Source organism: Musa acuminata, chromosome BXJ2-7 (assembly GCF_036884655.1).
Source record: "Musa acuminata AAA Group cultivar baxijiao chromosome BXJ2-7, Cavendish_Baxijiao_AAA, whole genome shotgun sequence".
Taxonomy (NCBI): domain Eukaryota; kingdom Viridiplantae; phylum Streptophyta; class Magnoliopsida; order Zingiberales; family Musaceae; genus Musa; species Musa acuminata.
In genome coordinates, this window is record NC_088344.1 from 22,294,617 (window position 1) to 22,311,254 (window position 16,638).

The 16,638-nt window shown below is 38.3% G+C and overlaps 1 long non-coding RNA gene across 1 annotated transcript; it reads right to left on the minus strand.

Moving 5' to 3' along the window:
* Positions 1–557: 557 nt before the first annotated feature.
* Positions 558–7,461, minus strand: LOC103982391 (uncharacterized). The gene is made up of 4 exons (XR_010488697.1): positions 7,329–7,461; positions 3,265–3,382; positions 2,902–3,177; positions 558–842 (listed from the first exon to the last, which is right to left on the minus strand). It is a non-coding gene; the product is annotated as an uncharacterized LOC103982391 (long non-coding RNA).
* Positions 7,462–16,638: the final 9,177 nt, after the last annotated feature.

The window sequence follows — 16,638 nt, forward strand, 5'->3', positions numbered from 1 at the left end:
AACAAAAACAAATAACAAAGCTGCAAGTCAATCCATCGTTAAAAACCTTTAATCACTGAATCGATACTATAGAAAAACAACAAGTGTGCACTGATACTATAGAAAACCAAACCTTTAATCACTGAATCGATAAAAAAATTCCATGGTTTGAAGCAATTGACAATGGCCAAAAAAATTCTAACTGATATGCAAAAGATTAAACACACATATCATAGTAGAGAATGAATATCATAGTATCAACAACTAGTACTGATAAGCCACCGTTAAGAAATACAAGACAATTGAGACAAGACAATTGAGATAGAAGAACATACCATTCATCTTAAGACTCGAAAAAATTGTCAAATTACATCTAAATTACATATTCAGAATTTTGAATGAATTTAAACAACCAATCTGAGTCTACTATTCCAGCTTTGGAAGTGTTACATATGAATTCAAATAACTAACATCAAGTCTACAAAACAGTAAAAATTTGTGGGAGTACCCACGTCGGTTTTCAAAACAAATGATAAGAACAAATAACACTCCTGAGAAGATTGGAACAGACTAAGATATGGGCCTAAGGACTCCTAGTATTCCTTCGTGTTAATCTAGAACTAGTTCAAGCACATAAATCAGAAGAACTTTGTCTCATTACAAGCCGGAAGGAAGCTTATGAAGAAGAAATGTAATCCTAATTCCTTTTGCAAAGGTCGTAGCATTCAAATTCTTCTGGAGTGTAACTCCTCTTCCTCCTTTGGGGCATGAATTGTAACATGATCTGGCAAAGGGGTCATGATGCCCTGCTTTCTTCTAGGATCCAAGTCCAGCATGATCTTTACTTCGATATCGAGGATACCCTGACATGTTTAAAAGCAAAAGGTCAGTTAAAATGGATCATTAAGCACTTGAATATATATATATATATATATATATATATATATATATATATATATATATATATATATATATATATATATATTTCGCCAGGTATATCTGTGTTTTTATTACTGTTTAGAAAGTCAATAAATTCATCAATCTAAATTTCAGCACAAACAAGGTTAGTACAATAAAAAATTCGAAGCATTTAGGTACAGCCTACCAGGCAAACATTTCTAGTTGAAGTTGTCAATAGGCAAGTATCTATATGAGCATTGCGAGGAAACCAAGCTCTATTAAAGCAATCATGCCGCACTAGAGATGTTGAAAGAATTCAGGGAAAGAAATATCAAATAGGAAGAACAAAAAGTCATCTCCTTTATCATGTGGCACTAGAGATGTAGAAATAAAGCAAAATAGAAGAAAATGAAAGATATTTTGAGTTTTTCCCTCTCCTCAAGCATTTAAACTTAGCCAAGCCAAATTATTCTTATTGCAGAGTTTAAGCTCATCAGCATCCAGAGAGGTGATCAAGAAGGCAAGATACTTGAAAAGGAGAGTTTGGATTCAAACAATAAAAAAAGTTAAGAACACAGTTTGACTAAAATTGTTCTTGATGCTTTCAACATGTGTATGAGACAAATTCCTACTGCAGTCAACCATGCAGTAGCAACAAAATCATAATGCTTGAAGTTGCAGCAAAAAAACACAGGCATTGGCAACCGTTATAAATGAAGAAAAAACCAAGAATCCAATTGCAATGACTTAATGACTTCATCAAAATTTTGACTGTAACAATCATTTTACTGCCGTCATCAGAAAAGTTTCATCGAAAAATTTTCTACCATATACTACTTATCCCAGTTACCATCAGAAATTATCTTTGTTTGCTGTTCTTCCAAGATCAGTTATGCATGTCATTTCAAGCTTGAGTTGAACATAATCATGCCATGATCTAAGAACTGGCATTTACTGGAGTCTCTATGCATGTTACACACAAAATAATCCACCTCATTCAGAGAGTATGCCACGAATTCAAACTTGAGTTCAATAGAGAGTTGATGAAATTATAAATTTGAGAACCCAAAATTCATTGCGTTCCTGTAGTTGATATGGAAGAAAAGGAAGGCAAAAGGCTTGAGTTGCAAATAGGAAAACAGAATTGTAAGCTACATTATTTGGAGGTAGCAAACGAGAATCTAATGGAAAAAGGAAAAAGAAAATCTTGTTTGTTGGAATCAGACTGACCATTTTCTTCTAAAAAAGAATGTCTTGCCTAATTAACTCTATAAAGCAAAGTTCCTTTTGAGCAATCGAGTCTATTAGAGAAAACTATCACAGTTTTGAGGCCAACGTGATCAAAACCAATACTATGCTTGACACAGATTTTTAAGAGACCATAAGCAAATAAATGTCGGATGACATACTGAAAGATAAAACACTCGATCAATGTCTGCATTACAACTATCCATGCCTTTCACAAAACACATTCTATACAAATTTGGATGTAGAAAGAAGCCCAAAAGTCATAGCAAAAGATCGGATAAAATATACAGGATTTTTCTACCATGACTGTTACACTAAATAATCAGACTATAGGAAGACAACTATAAAAAGCCTCCTTTTCATCTCAAGGTTATATACACTCATCACTATTAAATTTTCAATAAAATTTTATCACAGATCGCCTAGGTTTTAAGGGGAAGAAACTGAACAAAGATAAAAGATCTCTAGCATGTAGTACTGAAGAGAAAAATGAATAGAATCTAACAGACAATTTACAGTCTTACTGGGAATCAATGAAGCTTTACAAAATATATGGGCTACAGGTAATGCTCATTTAACATGCCCACACTTAGCTTTGCTGACCTAAAAACTTGACATCCGCATGCATCTTAACTCGAATGAAACACTAATGAAATGATAAGATGCTGCATTAGATTTCAGATAGTGTCAATTGTTAAGACACAAAGGAGATGAAATCCATAACTAACACATCTACTAGATGATTCAAGTTCAAGATAGAAGGTAACAGCTTACATGGTACTACATAGAGCAAGGTTTGACAAAGTAGCATAAGCAGCAGTAGCAGCTGCCTCGAGCAGCTGTTTAACCTTGGTGAGGTAGTCACTCATAGTCTCCTCCTTTGGCTTCCTCCCCTGTCAATTTTACTAATATTAAATAAGAAATGAATTTTGTCCAACAAGTTATATATATTTATATATATAAGATTTGTCAAGTGGATTTTGTAAACTTCAACAGCCTTCCAAGCTTCCCATTTGGCTCTATCCCTCATATTGAATATACCAGGTCAGCCTGCAAAGAGACAAAAGATAAAAGTGTCAAAATTTTGTTTGGCAAAGAATGAAAATAACGAATCAGAATATATTAAGGAGCACATACTAGTATTCACTGGTCCGACAGTCGCTTGCTAGTAAAGCCCATAAAGGAACAATTTGCTCTTGTTAGTAGTATTTACAGGTAAAGTTTTAGCTTTTGCAGCATATTCTTCAAAATCTATCTGCAAAAGATTATATATCATCATCTAGTTAAGTTTTCATAGATAAAAGAAATATATTGACTCGGAATGTACCATGTGGCACAATAACCAATACTATCAAGACAGATTCTTAGAAGCAAACACTTATAAAAATAAATCAGAAACTAGGAAACAGATAAAGAAACAATCTTAATACTTATGGACTACATATAACAAAGGCCATATGATAAGTAAAAATGAAAAAAAAAAGAATGACAGAACAACCTCAATGACATAAATAAGAAGAAATGATAATTAATAACAATAACACAAAACATAAGCCCATCTTTTTAATTCAACAATTTGGAAGAAATGGGGAGCAGAAGACCAATACTTCTTTTATTTTTTTTCTTTTCCTCTTCTGAGAAATGTTTTTTCTTTCGCGTCCAAAAATAAGTGTGCAATAGAGTATCATTTAGGAAAAGTTGTTTCTTCTCATGTGTGCACACATGCACACATAACATGAACATCGACTGAGGGAAATTGATAGCAGATTCTAGCAATTATATTTATTACTTTAGGGCCACTAAATTCAGGTGTTATGGTTTTTCTTGCTCATTGTAGCAATTATTCACAAACATTTGAAGAGTTTAAGCCTCGCTGTATCTGAAAAAATTAAGATACCAACTTCATTTTTTTTTCATAGATATAACATAAATGAAATTATGTCTCTATTTTTCATTGGATACCAAAATTTAAAATTGAATGATGATGGACGATGCTCTTGCAAAGATTCTCCAACTATTATTATGAATCCAATGAAATATAAATTGATGAAAAGGATCTACATTCCAGTTACTCTTATGCATACAGATATGCAACTTGGAATTGGACCATTGAATGTTATCAGAGTTCTTTTAGAGTACATCAGAAATGGTATTACCTACAGGAACCAAAACTAGATTAGGAGTGCATGAGATCTACCAACAAGTACACAAATAGAAGAACTGATAATAGACACATGAAACAGTCTCAAATAGATTTTTGAAGTAGGTTCAAAATAAGCTCTCCATGTTAAAGGTAATGTATATCCTTGAGGGTGAGGCAAAGAGTTATACAGATCCATACAAGTTTGTTTTCCAGGCATCAAGAGTGTTGGAAGATTGTCTCTGAAGCTCACTAGATTTTTAACCATGTCTTTGATCCATCATATGTATATATTTTCAAAACATGCATCTCTAGTGTATCGCACGATTTTAAACAGGCGCATGCTTCCTATGGTCTTTGTGAAATCAACCTCGTTCGCTAGACCGAACACTAAAACTACATCCTTTATGATATGGCTTCTTCAAGCTTTTGCAAGGATATATAATTTATCATCTAAAATGATCAACTCTACTTATAAGAAATTGTCAAAGCAACCCCGATCTAATTATAAAATACAAATCATTTCCATTCACAAATACAAATCAAAGACTACTATTCACCCAAAATTAAAAACAAAAGTCCCTGATGCTTCAAATTTCACATAGCTACAATTTTACTACACTTTCCAAATTGTGATAGAATTTAAGAGTGAGATCTATAGTTATGGTTAACAAAATACTCAATAATCATACGTATCTTGGCCCATCAAAAGTGAAGCGGATCATTTCTGATGCAGTTTTGCATCATGTAATATGATCAATGCTTCTTACCTATCCTTCCATCGCTATGTTCTTGCCTTCATTATGAGGCTCAGGCCATGGAAGAGTTCAAAAGGACTCAACCAACAATATCGACAAAGAAAATAAAGGGGGTGACACATAAAGATTCTTTCTAGTCTCAAGAAGCTAATCACTATACAAAGAGATCAGACACTAACCACTAAATCAGCCCTTCGCCAAATGATCAAGGAAGCCTCTAATCTTAATAGAAAAAGGGTCCTCATGCATGCATGCTCTCCACCTGAATGAATGATTAAGGGCATAAATTTGCACAATTTGGCACTGTAAGATTTTAAAAGTCCATACATTTCCAATTTCAGCAATAAATCAAACCACTACGGCACCAATATATTGGATGGCACAATGGTCTATACCATCTAATACCACCGAAAATGGAAAAAAATTAAATATATACTGATTGGTACTGATTTATATAGTTCGATGTCAGATCGATACCAAACCGTGGTTGGGCAGTTGTAGGAATAAGTTTTATCAAATTTTAAATGCTGTATTTTGTAACTCCAAATCATGGAGTTTTATCAAATTTGTAACTCTAACACATATAGTTCAGCACAAATCAATGTAATTTGTGGAAATCAATGTAAGAATATGTTCATGTTTTTGTTCGTGGTACTAAAAAGATAAATCCACTTTCTCATCCTTATAACCTGTTATTCCTATTCTTTCATGCCTCATATACATTATATTATTATTTAAATATAATAAGTTATCATTAATTAGGATTAAATACTTAAAAATTATCTTTTGTGAATTCCAATCATCTTTTGGCTTTAAAAAAAAAAATTGGGATGTACTTCAGACATATGGTACATCGATACCGACTACACCGGACTGTTCATGGGCCAATACCACCGATCAACATGATACTGTGATCGATGATTGGATCATCCATTCTACATATTGTTCTAAATCTTAGCATGTATCTTATTTGTTCTTTTCTTATATTGAAATGAAGTTGTAAAACAAACTTCAAATCACCTTCATTTTTCTTCAACAATAAGTTTTGAAAATTGTGAGAAATTATTTTAATGTTGTTGCTGCTAAGATAAACTCATTTCTAGAGCTTCTTGCATTCTTTGCAAGTTTTCATTACTATGAATATAAGCTAAACACCAATTGCTGTTATTTTTCACATGCTCAGAATAGTGGACTCCTTGATGTTTATGCCATGGTATATGGTGTTCTTATGCTCGCAAAATATTACCAGATTACTTCAGAGATTTAGGAAAATAAATAAATATTATTTTCTGATTATTTGTCAAGATATAGCAACAAAAAAAATTAAATTTAAATTTTTTCCATCACCGGTCTTGCCATCACCAAAATTGATCTTACCAACAAAAGTTTTTATTGCCAAAACCCTTCAGCAAGAATTTGTTAAACATTTCAGTGAAAATTATTATCCTCAATCAAAAAGTTTAATATAGCGTGGAGGTAATTAAATTCTCATACTTGTTTAACAGGAAATAAAAAAAATACCAATTCACCTAAGGAGTATACTTTGGAAGAAAAACTCAATCCTCTCAAGAAATTAAAAGTAAAAAAATTTTCGCTTTTTTTTTTTTTTTGTTATCAGGGAGGAAAGGGAAAATACACCCACTGGTCTTGAAAAGGACAATCATTTCCCAGAATAGGTTCTTAAAAAAGGCAAATTAAAATGAAAGAAGATAAGATTAATCAATAGATCCGCATGAAAAAGATGAGATCACAAAATGAATCAGCGACATTTATTTGATTTGTGAAATGGAGATCACTTGCTATTGTCTTGTGCTACTTTATCCTCTCACTAGATTGTTGTCCTATGCTGCTGCTATCTTATTGGTGAGTGTTGCTGTGGTCCATCCATCCTATGTTTTCTGCTGATAACTCTACTCAGTCTTGAAGTATTTGCTGCTTTTAAAAACCCTTGAGGTGTATGCTAAAAGGCTGTAATCAAAATTTCAAGCTTGTCACTGTGTTTCAGCATATGATCTTTATTGTAGAGAAACTTGTCCAAAATTTTGTTTCGCAGTGGTTGACACTCGGCGGTGGGAGTCCCAACCGAGAACATTGATAAGATGTTTCATGGATGTCAAGTAACCATTGTCAAAGATCATTCTGCTTCAATCCAGTCTGCTAGTTCATAGGATCTGATTACTTCTACTTATCAGTTTTGCTACTCATATGTTGCTACACCAAATACGAACCTAAATGACAAACTATGAGTAAAGCCCAAAGCGACAATGTGGCAAGAATGGAAAGGAAATCAACATGCGACGGACCTCGTTGGCATACAGGGGCAAATGATCACCCTCCTCGTCCCTCTGATTGGTTCCGTCAGCTCCCACCCTCAAACCACAAGGCAGGAGGAAGCAGCGCACACACCTCCTCCGTCTTCGCGATCATCGAACCAACCTGAAATCGATCGAAGAAAACTCAAAATCAGCCCTAAAATCCATGCATTACGCTGAAAAATGAGGTGTTTCGGACAAAATGCTCACCTCCGTTCCCGAGCAGAGACAGATCGAACGGGGCGAAGGGCTCGGTGGATTTGGAGACACAAAGAAGATGAGCACGTGCGGAAGTTAATTTCAAATTAAATATATAATACGACACTAAAATCTTATTAATATAATTAATTTGGGGATTCGGAATCCAGAACAGGAAACACGCTTCAAGAATCACTCTGCGCGCCCGTTGCATACATATATATATCGCACGGTCTCCCACTCTCACTCCGTCTTCTCGCCCCTGCGCCTCTCGCCTCTCCTCTGCTCCATTCTCCTCCTCGTTGATTTCCTCTCCTCTCCTAGTCAAGAAACCATCTTTAGTCGTCCATCAATGGAGCCCATCGACCTCGTACCGAGCGGCTACAGGTTCCTTCCCACGGCGGAGGAACTCTTGGTTGACTACCTCGCCAACTGGGTCGCCGGCGCACCCCTCCCTGGCCGCGCTGTCGCCTTCGCGGACGTCTACGGCACCGAGCCGTGGAATCTTCTCGGCAGCGATCGGCAGGAGGGCTATTTCTTTGCGGAGCGCAAGCCCAAGAACAGCGGCGGCTCGCGCGTCGATCGAAAGGCCGGCAGCGGTTCTTGGACTCTGTACAAAAAGCAAGAAACCGTTAAGTCCATGGTCGGCGGGCGCGAGATGGTGGTCGGGCGAAAGAGCTGCCTTTCTTTCAACTATGGTCGGCGGAAGAACTCCGGGTGGACGATGTACGAGTTCGAGATGTGTTCGTCCGGCGGCTTCGAGAGACGAGTTCTCTGTCAAGTCAAGAGAAGCTCGCATTGTGCCTACTCCGGCGGCACCACCATCAAAACGGTTGAGACCACCTTAACGGAGGCCGCGACAGACACGGTCACCGGCGACAGCTTCGTTGGGCTAAAGAGAAATAGAGACGAATCTTCTACTCTCTCGGCAAAAGCATCGACTCTCTCAAAGAAGCCATGCTGGGAGTTGGTTGCACATCCCAGCAGAGCATTGCAGTCCGACGTCTCACCACATCCAACCGCGGTGGTGCAATCCGACGTCTCACCACCTCCAACCGCGGTGGTGCAACATCCCTCATTGGCTCCTGCTGTGACACCCCCACCCCCGGAGAGTCATCTTTCCTCTGTCGACTCCGTTGCACCGAACGAAGCCGGAGTCGCAGCCGCCTCTCCATCATCAATGGACGTTGGTGGAGGTGAGCTCCCGATAACTACGGAAGAACTGGAAGCATTCTTGGCTTCATCTTCGTCGTCGGTCGATCTTGGCGGTGTGCAGAACTGCACCGACGATGCGTTCTTCGCCGGAGAGCTTGAAGCCTTGCCGATGTCGGATGACACCGACACAGCCACGACTACCATCCCGAAGGCCTCACCGCCAGCCCTTGTCGATCTTCTCTCGATGTCCGATGACACTCGGATTGATTCGACCACGGTCGCAGATGTTTCCTCCTCATCGTCGTTGATAGACTTGGTTGCGTGTGAGCAGATGTACAGCACCGACGATGACTTCTTCGCGAGCCTGGAACATGTCCATGCCTTGTTGATGTCCGATGACACGATTCCAGCCTCGCTGATGTTTGGCACCAACACTGATTCAACCACGGTCGCAGCGGCTTCGTCGTCGTCATCGATCGACATTGTTGGGTGTGAGCAGACGGAGATCATAGATGATAATTACGACTTCCCTATTGATTCGACTATGACCTGGTGGTTGGATTTGTAGCTTGCTTGTATGAAAACTTATACGGAAAATGATGTTTGTTCATGTATATCATAACATTGGAAGGGAAAGAAAATTTTATGTTCTTGTAAATATTGGCCATAACAAAGTTCAATTTTCATCTCATGTTTTGTTTGTTGTTTCCTTAATATGATGGCATATATAAGAAATGGTATCAATGTTGTTTCGTCAAGTTCAAAGAGAAAGAGTGATCATATGATATCAACAGGTTCTCTCAACCTCAGACTTTGCTGGTTTGGACGACTGGTATCGAAGGCAAGGCAGCAAATTTGATCAATCATCTTTTGGAAACATGTTCCAACTTTTTTGTTTCCGAGTGAAGTCCACAACAACAACAGAAACAAATAACAAAGCTGCTGCAAGTCAATCCATCGTTAAAAACCTTTAATCACTGAATCGATACTATCGAAAACAAAACCTTTAATCACTGAATCGATAAAAAAATTCCAAGGTTTGAAGCAATTGACAATGGCCAAAAAAATTCTAACTGATATGCAAAAGATTAAACACACATATCATAGTAGGAAATGCATTCTCTCCAAAAATGTGATTTCAATAGTGAGCGAGAACAACGTCTGCATCATGTTAAATTCATCTAGTATCAACAACTAGTCCTGATAAGCCACCGTTTAGAAATACAAGACAATTGAGATAGAAGAACATACCATTCATCTTACGACTCGAAAAAATTGTCAAATTACATCTAAATTACATATTCAGAATTTTGAATGAATTTAAACAACCAATCTGAGTCTACTATTCCAGCTTTGGAAGTTACATACGAATTCAAATAATTAATATCAAGTCTACAAAACAGTAAAAATTTGTGGGAGTAACCACGTCGGTTTTCAAAACAAATGATAAGAACAAATAACACTCCTGAGAAGATTGGAACAAACTAAGATATGGGCCCAAGGACTCCCAATCTTCCTTCATGTTAATCTATGACTAGTTCAAGCGCATAAATCAGAAGAACTTTGTCTTGTTACATGCCGGAAGCTTATGAAGAAGAAATGTAATCCTAATTCCTTTTGCAAAGGTTGTAGCATTCAAATTCTTTTGGAATGTAACTCCTCTTCCTCCTTTCAGGCATGAATTATAACATGATCTGGCAAAGGAGTCATGGTGCCCTGCTTTCTTTTAGGATCCTAGTCCTGCATAATCTTTACTTCGATATCGAGGACGACCTGACATTTTTAAAAGCAAAAGGTCAGTTAAAATGGATCATTAAGCACTTGAATATATATATATATATTTCTCCAGGTATATCTGTGTTTTTATTACTGTTTAGAAAGTAATAAATTTATCCATCTAAATTTTAGCACAAACAAGGTTAGTACAATAAAAAATTCGAAGCATTTAGGTACAACCGACCAGACAAGCATTTCTAGTTGAAGTTGTCAATAGGCAAGTATCTATATGAGCATTGCGAGGAAACCAAGCTCTATTAAAGTAATCATGCCGCACTAGAGATGTAGAAAGAATTCAGGGACAGAAGTATCAAATAGGAAGAACAAAAAGTCATCTCCTTCATCATGTGGCACTAGTGATGTAGAAATAAAGCAAAATAGAAGAAAAAGAAAGATATTTTGAGTTTTTCCCTCTCCTCAAGCATTTAAACATAGCCAAGCCAAATTATTCTTATTGCAGAGTTTAAGCTCATCAGCATCCAGAGAGGTGATCAAGAAGGCAAGATACTTGAAAAAGAGAGTTTGGATTCAAACAAATAAAAAAGGTAAGAACACAGTTTGACTAAATTTGTTCTTGATGCTTTCAACATGTGTATGAGACAAATTCCTACTGCAGTCAACCATGCAGCAGCAACAAAATCATAATGCTTGAAGTTGCAGCAAAAATACACAGGCATTGGCAAAGGTTATAAATGAAGACAACCAAGAATCCAATTGCAATGACTTCATGACTTAATCAAAATTTTGACTGTAACAATCATTTTGCTGCCGTCATCAGAAAAGTTTCATTGAAAAATTTTCTACCATATACTACTTATCCCAGTTACCAAGATACTTAAAAAAGGAGTTTGGATTCAAACAAAAAGAAGGTAAGAACACAGTTTGACTAAAATTGTTCTTGATGATTTAACCATATGTATGAGACAAATTCCTACTGCAATCAACCATGCAGCAGCAACAAAATCATAATGCTTGAAGTTGCAGCAAAAATACACAGGCATTGGCAAAGGTTATAAATGAAGACAACCAAGAATCCAATTGCAATGACTTCATGACTTAATCAAAATTTTGACTGTAACAATCATTTTGCTGCCGTCATCAGAATAGTTTCATTGAAAAATTTTCTACCATATACTACTTATCCCAGTTACCAAGATACTTAAAAAAGGAGTTTGGATTCAAACAAAAAGAAGGTAAGAACACAGTTTGACTAAAATTGTTCTTGATGATTTAACCATATGTATGAGATAAATTCCTACTGCAGTCAACCATGCAGCAGCAACAAAATCATAATGCTTGAAGTTGCAGCAAAAATACACAGGCATTGGCAAAGGTTATAAATGAAGACAACCAAGAATCCAATTGCAATGACTTCATGACTTCATCAAAATTTTGACTGTAACAATCATTTTGCTGCCGTCATCAGAATAGTTTCATTGAAAAATTTTCTACCATATACTACTTATCCCAGTTACCAAGATACTTAAAAAAGGAGTTTGGATTCAAACAAAAAGAAGGTAAGAACACAGTTTGACTAAAATTGTTCTTGATGATTTAACCATGTGTATGAGACAAATTTCTACTGCAGTCAACCATGCAGCAGCAACAAAATCATAATGCTTGAAGTTGCAGCAAAAATACACAGGCATTGGCAAAGGTTATAAATGAAGACAACCAAGAATCCAATTGCAATGACTTCATGACTTCATCAAAATTTTGACTGTAACAATCATTTGCTGTCGTCATCAGAATAGTTTCATTGAAAAATTTTCTACCATATACTACTTATCCCAGTTACCAAGATACTTAAAAAAGGAGTTTGGATTCAAACAAAAAGAAGATAAGAACACAGTTTGACTAAAATTGTTCTTGATGATTTAACCATGTGTATGAGACAAATTCCGGCTGCAGTCAGCCATGCAGCAGCCACAAAACCAAAATACTTGAAGTTGCAGCAAAAAAAGAGAGGCATTGGCAGAGGATATAAATGAAGACAAAACCAAGAATCCAATTCAAATGACTTATGACCTCATCAAATTTTTGGCGTGACAATCATTTTGCTGCTGTTATCAGAATAGTTTCATTGAAAAATTTTCTACTATCTACTACTTATCCCAGTTACCATCAGAAATTATCTTTGTTTGCGGTTCTTCCCAGATCAGTTATGCATGTCATTTCAAGCTTGAGTTGAATAGAAATCATGCCATGATCTAAGAACTAGCATTTACTGGAATCGCTATGCATGTTACACACAAAATAATCCACCTCATTCAGAGAGTATGCCACGAATTCAAACTTGAGTTCAATAGAGAGTTGATGAAATTACAAATTTGAGAACCCAAAATTCATTGCGTTCCTGTAGTTGATATGGAAGAAAAGGAAGGCAAAAGGCTTGAGTTGCAAATAAGAAAACAGAATTGTAAGCTACATTATTTGGAGGTAGCAAACGAGAATCTAATGGAAAAAGCAAAAAGAAAATCTTGTTTGTTGGAATCAGACTGACCATTTTCTTCTAAAAAAGAATGTCTTGCCTAATTAACTCCATAAAGCAAAGTTCCTTTTGAGCAATCGAATCTATTAGAGAAAACAATCACAGTTTTGAGGCCAACGTGATCAAAACCAATACTATGCTTGACACAGATTTTTAAGAGACCATAAGCAAATAAATGTCGGATGGCATACTGAAAGATAAAACACTCGATCAATGTCTGCATTACAACTATCCATGCCTTTCACAAAACACATTCTATACAAATTTGGATGTAGAAAGAAGCCCAAAAGTCATAGCAAAAGATCGGATAAAATATACAGGATTTTTCTACCAGGACTGTTACACTAAATAATCAGACTATAGGAAGACAACTATAAAAAGCCTCCTTTTCATTTCAAGGTTATATACACTCATCACTATTAAATTTCCAATAAAATTTTATCACAGATCGCCTAGGTTTTACGGGGAAGAAACTGAACAAAGATAAAAGATCTCTAGCATTTAGTATTGAAGAGAAAAATGAACAGAACCTAACAGACAATTTACAGTCTTACTGGCAATCAATGAAGCTTCACTAAATATATGGGCTACAGGTAATGCTCATTCTGTTGAATCTCGTATTTTGATGATGAAACTACTTGATATATGTTTATGATTTAATCTGCGTTTTGAGTGACGCAGGATGCTTTGATCAGGATGAGACAATTAAAGCAGGAAAATCATGTTGTGCCGGAGGAACATGTCAGAAGATTGGACGTCGGGCCGGTGGATCGGTCGACGTATCGACAGAAGGCTTCGGGCCGTGGACTCGGGCATCGGGCCAAGTAGAGCGGGTATTGTGCCAAGGATATCGGAGTTGCGGAGTCAACTGGCCGATTGGGCAATAGGCCGCAGGAGAGGACGATGCGCCGAAGAATCAGACGAAGCGTCGAGGGACCAATGACATGCCGGACAACTTGGTTAATTGCTTAGGATTAATTGTCTCGATCGAAGTTTTGTTTTAAGTGTGCAGGATTAACTACGATGAAAGATAGACAAGCAGCAGGAGTTGCGCCGGAGTCAAGTTCATGATCACGTTGGGAGTTCGAGAGTTCGACGGAAGTACGGACGGTCGTCGGAGGTTCTGCGAGAACAGATCCGAGAAGTCCAGAAGCTTGCCAAGCGAAGCTCGTCGGAACTCGCCAAGTGGATCGTCGCAAAGTCCAGGAGTTTGCCGGAAGTCCGCAGAAGCATCACCGAGGGTTCATCGGATGATCGACGGAAGTTCGCCGGAAACTCGCCGGAAGAAGCGATTGACGTACCGAAGCAAAGCTGCAGAAATTGTCTTAGATTTAATCGTAGTTAGCACGGTGATTAAGTTAGAAATGGGAGGTGATCCCATTAGCTTAATCCTGGGGCAATTGGGCCCCTGAAGAACTCAAGTTGGGTCGAATGGTTCAACCCATTCGAACCCAAGTAGCTGTGGGAGGTGCAACCGCCCAGGCAAGGAGGTGCCACCGCCCAGGCTAAGTCTCCCAGCGAGACTGGGCGGTGCAACCGCCCCAGCCAAGAGGTGCAACCGCCCAGGGCTCAGTCTCCAAGCGAGACTGGGCGGTGCAACCTCCTCTGTCGAGAGGTAGCACCGCCAGAGCTCAAGTTCCGAGCTCTGGCAGGCGATGCAACCACCGAGCTCGGTCTTCGAGCTCTAGCAGAGAGCTGCAACCTCTCTGGACAGGAGATGCACCGCCTGAGCTCGGTCTTCGAGCTCTGGCAGAGAGGTGCAACCACCTCTGGCAGAGAGGTGCAACCACCTCTGGCAGAGAAGAGAAACTTCTCTGGTCAGGAGATGCACCGCCTGAGCTCGGTCTTCGAGCTCTGGCAGGAAGGTGCAACCACCCCTGACAGAGAAGGTGGAACCGTCCGAGCTCAGTCTTCGAGCTCTGCCAGGCGGTGCCACCTCTCTAGTCGAGAGGTGCAACCGCCTGAGCTCAGACTTCGAGCTCTGCCAGGCGGTGACACCTCTCCAGTCAAGAGGTGCAACCGCCTGATCCCGGAATTCCGGGATTTGATCGTTTTGAGCTCGAAATTTGAATTGGGTTGGGGCCTATAAATACCCCACCCATTCAGCACTGAAAAGATACAGACCTACACCGAAATCTTGATCTTTTCTGTGATTCTAAGAGCTCAAAAGTGTTGTAAAGCCTTTAAGTCTCCTCCTTCTGTTCTTCAAGTTTTCAGTTGTAAAGTGAGGAGAGAAAGGTCTGTAAAGGTTGTCTCCTGAGCCTGTCAAAAGGAGAGAAACTGTAAAAGGGAAGTTTGGCCTTCGCCTATTGAAGGAAGGCCCCTAGTTGACGTCGGCAACCTCGTCGGTGGAGGAAGCCAAAAGTGGAGTAGGTCAAGGCTGACCGAACCACTCTAAATCTCTGGTTTGCGTTTATTTTTGAGCACTTTATCATTACTGCAAACCTCCTCCATTACTACTGCTCTCTGCGCTTTCACGAACAAGTTCTAAGTGCTGTTCTTCCGAATCTGCATTCAGACGTAAATTCGTATTTTCGTACATTACAGTTTACGTTTACGTTTGATTCTGCAGAACTGTCTTCGGTGCTTTTACGAAAGAGTTTCTTTGCAGTTTACACTTACATTTTGATCCTATTGATAACTGCAAACTGTCCTCTACAATTTTACGAACGAGTTTCAACATTTAGACGTAAAACTGCATTTAGACGTAAATCGGCTTTCCTCTCACAATCATCAGTTCTCAGTTCACGTTTACGTCTTGATTTCAACTGCATACTGCTTTCTGCGAGTATACAAACGAGTTTCAAAGTTTAGACGTAAATCTGCGTCTAGACGTAAAACAGCGTTTAGACGTAAATCTGAGTTTAGACGTAAAACTGCGTTTAGACGTAAATCTGAGTTTAGACGTAAACTGCGCTTAGACGTAAAACTGCGCTTAGACGCAAACTATGTTTAGACGCAAACTGCGCTTAGACGCAAACTGTGTTTAGACGCAAACTGCGCTTAGACGCAATCTGCGCTTAGACGCAAACTGCACTTAGATACAAACTGAGAATTAGCTTTTGCATCATAATAGTTTTTTTTTATTGAACGAACGCAGCTTTTGGTTTTTAATCGCTGTAAGATTTCCGCTGCACTAATTCACCCCCCCCTCTTAGTGCTCTCGATCCTAACAATTGGTATCAGAGCGGGGTATCTCTCATTTCGGATTTACACCCGAGAGAAATGGCTCTTCAAGAGGGCTTTTCGGTCTTTCGTCCACCGTTCTTTAACGGATTGGACTACACTTACTGGAAAACTCGAATGAGAGTTTTCTTGATTTCTCTAAATCTGGATTTATGGAATATCGTTGAAAATGGTTTTCAACTTCCCTCTAAACCGACGAACGAATGGTCGGATTTAGAGAAGAAGTATTTTTCTTTAAACGCAAAGGCTATAAATACCTTATTTTGCGCTTTGGACAAAAATGAGTTCAATCGGGTTTCTTTGTGCGAAACGGCTTTCGATATTTGGCGCACTCTTGAAATCACGCATGAGGGAACTAGTAGAGTCAAAGACTCGAAAGTTAATATTTTACTGCATGATTTCGAGCTTTTTCATATGAAACCAAGCGAAACCATTGTTGACATGTACACCCGTTTTACGGATGTCGTCAATGGTTTAAATTCACTTGGTAAAAGC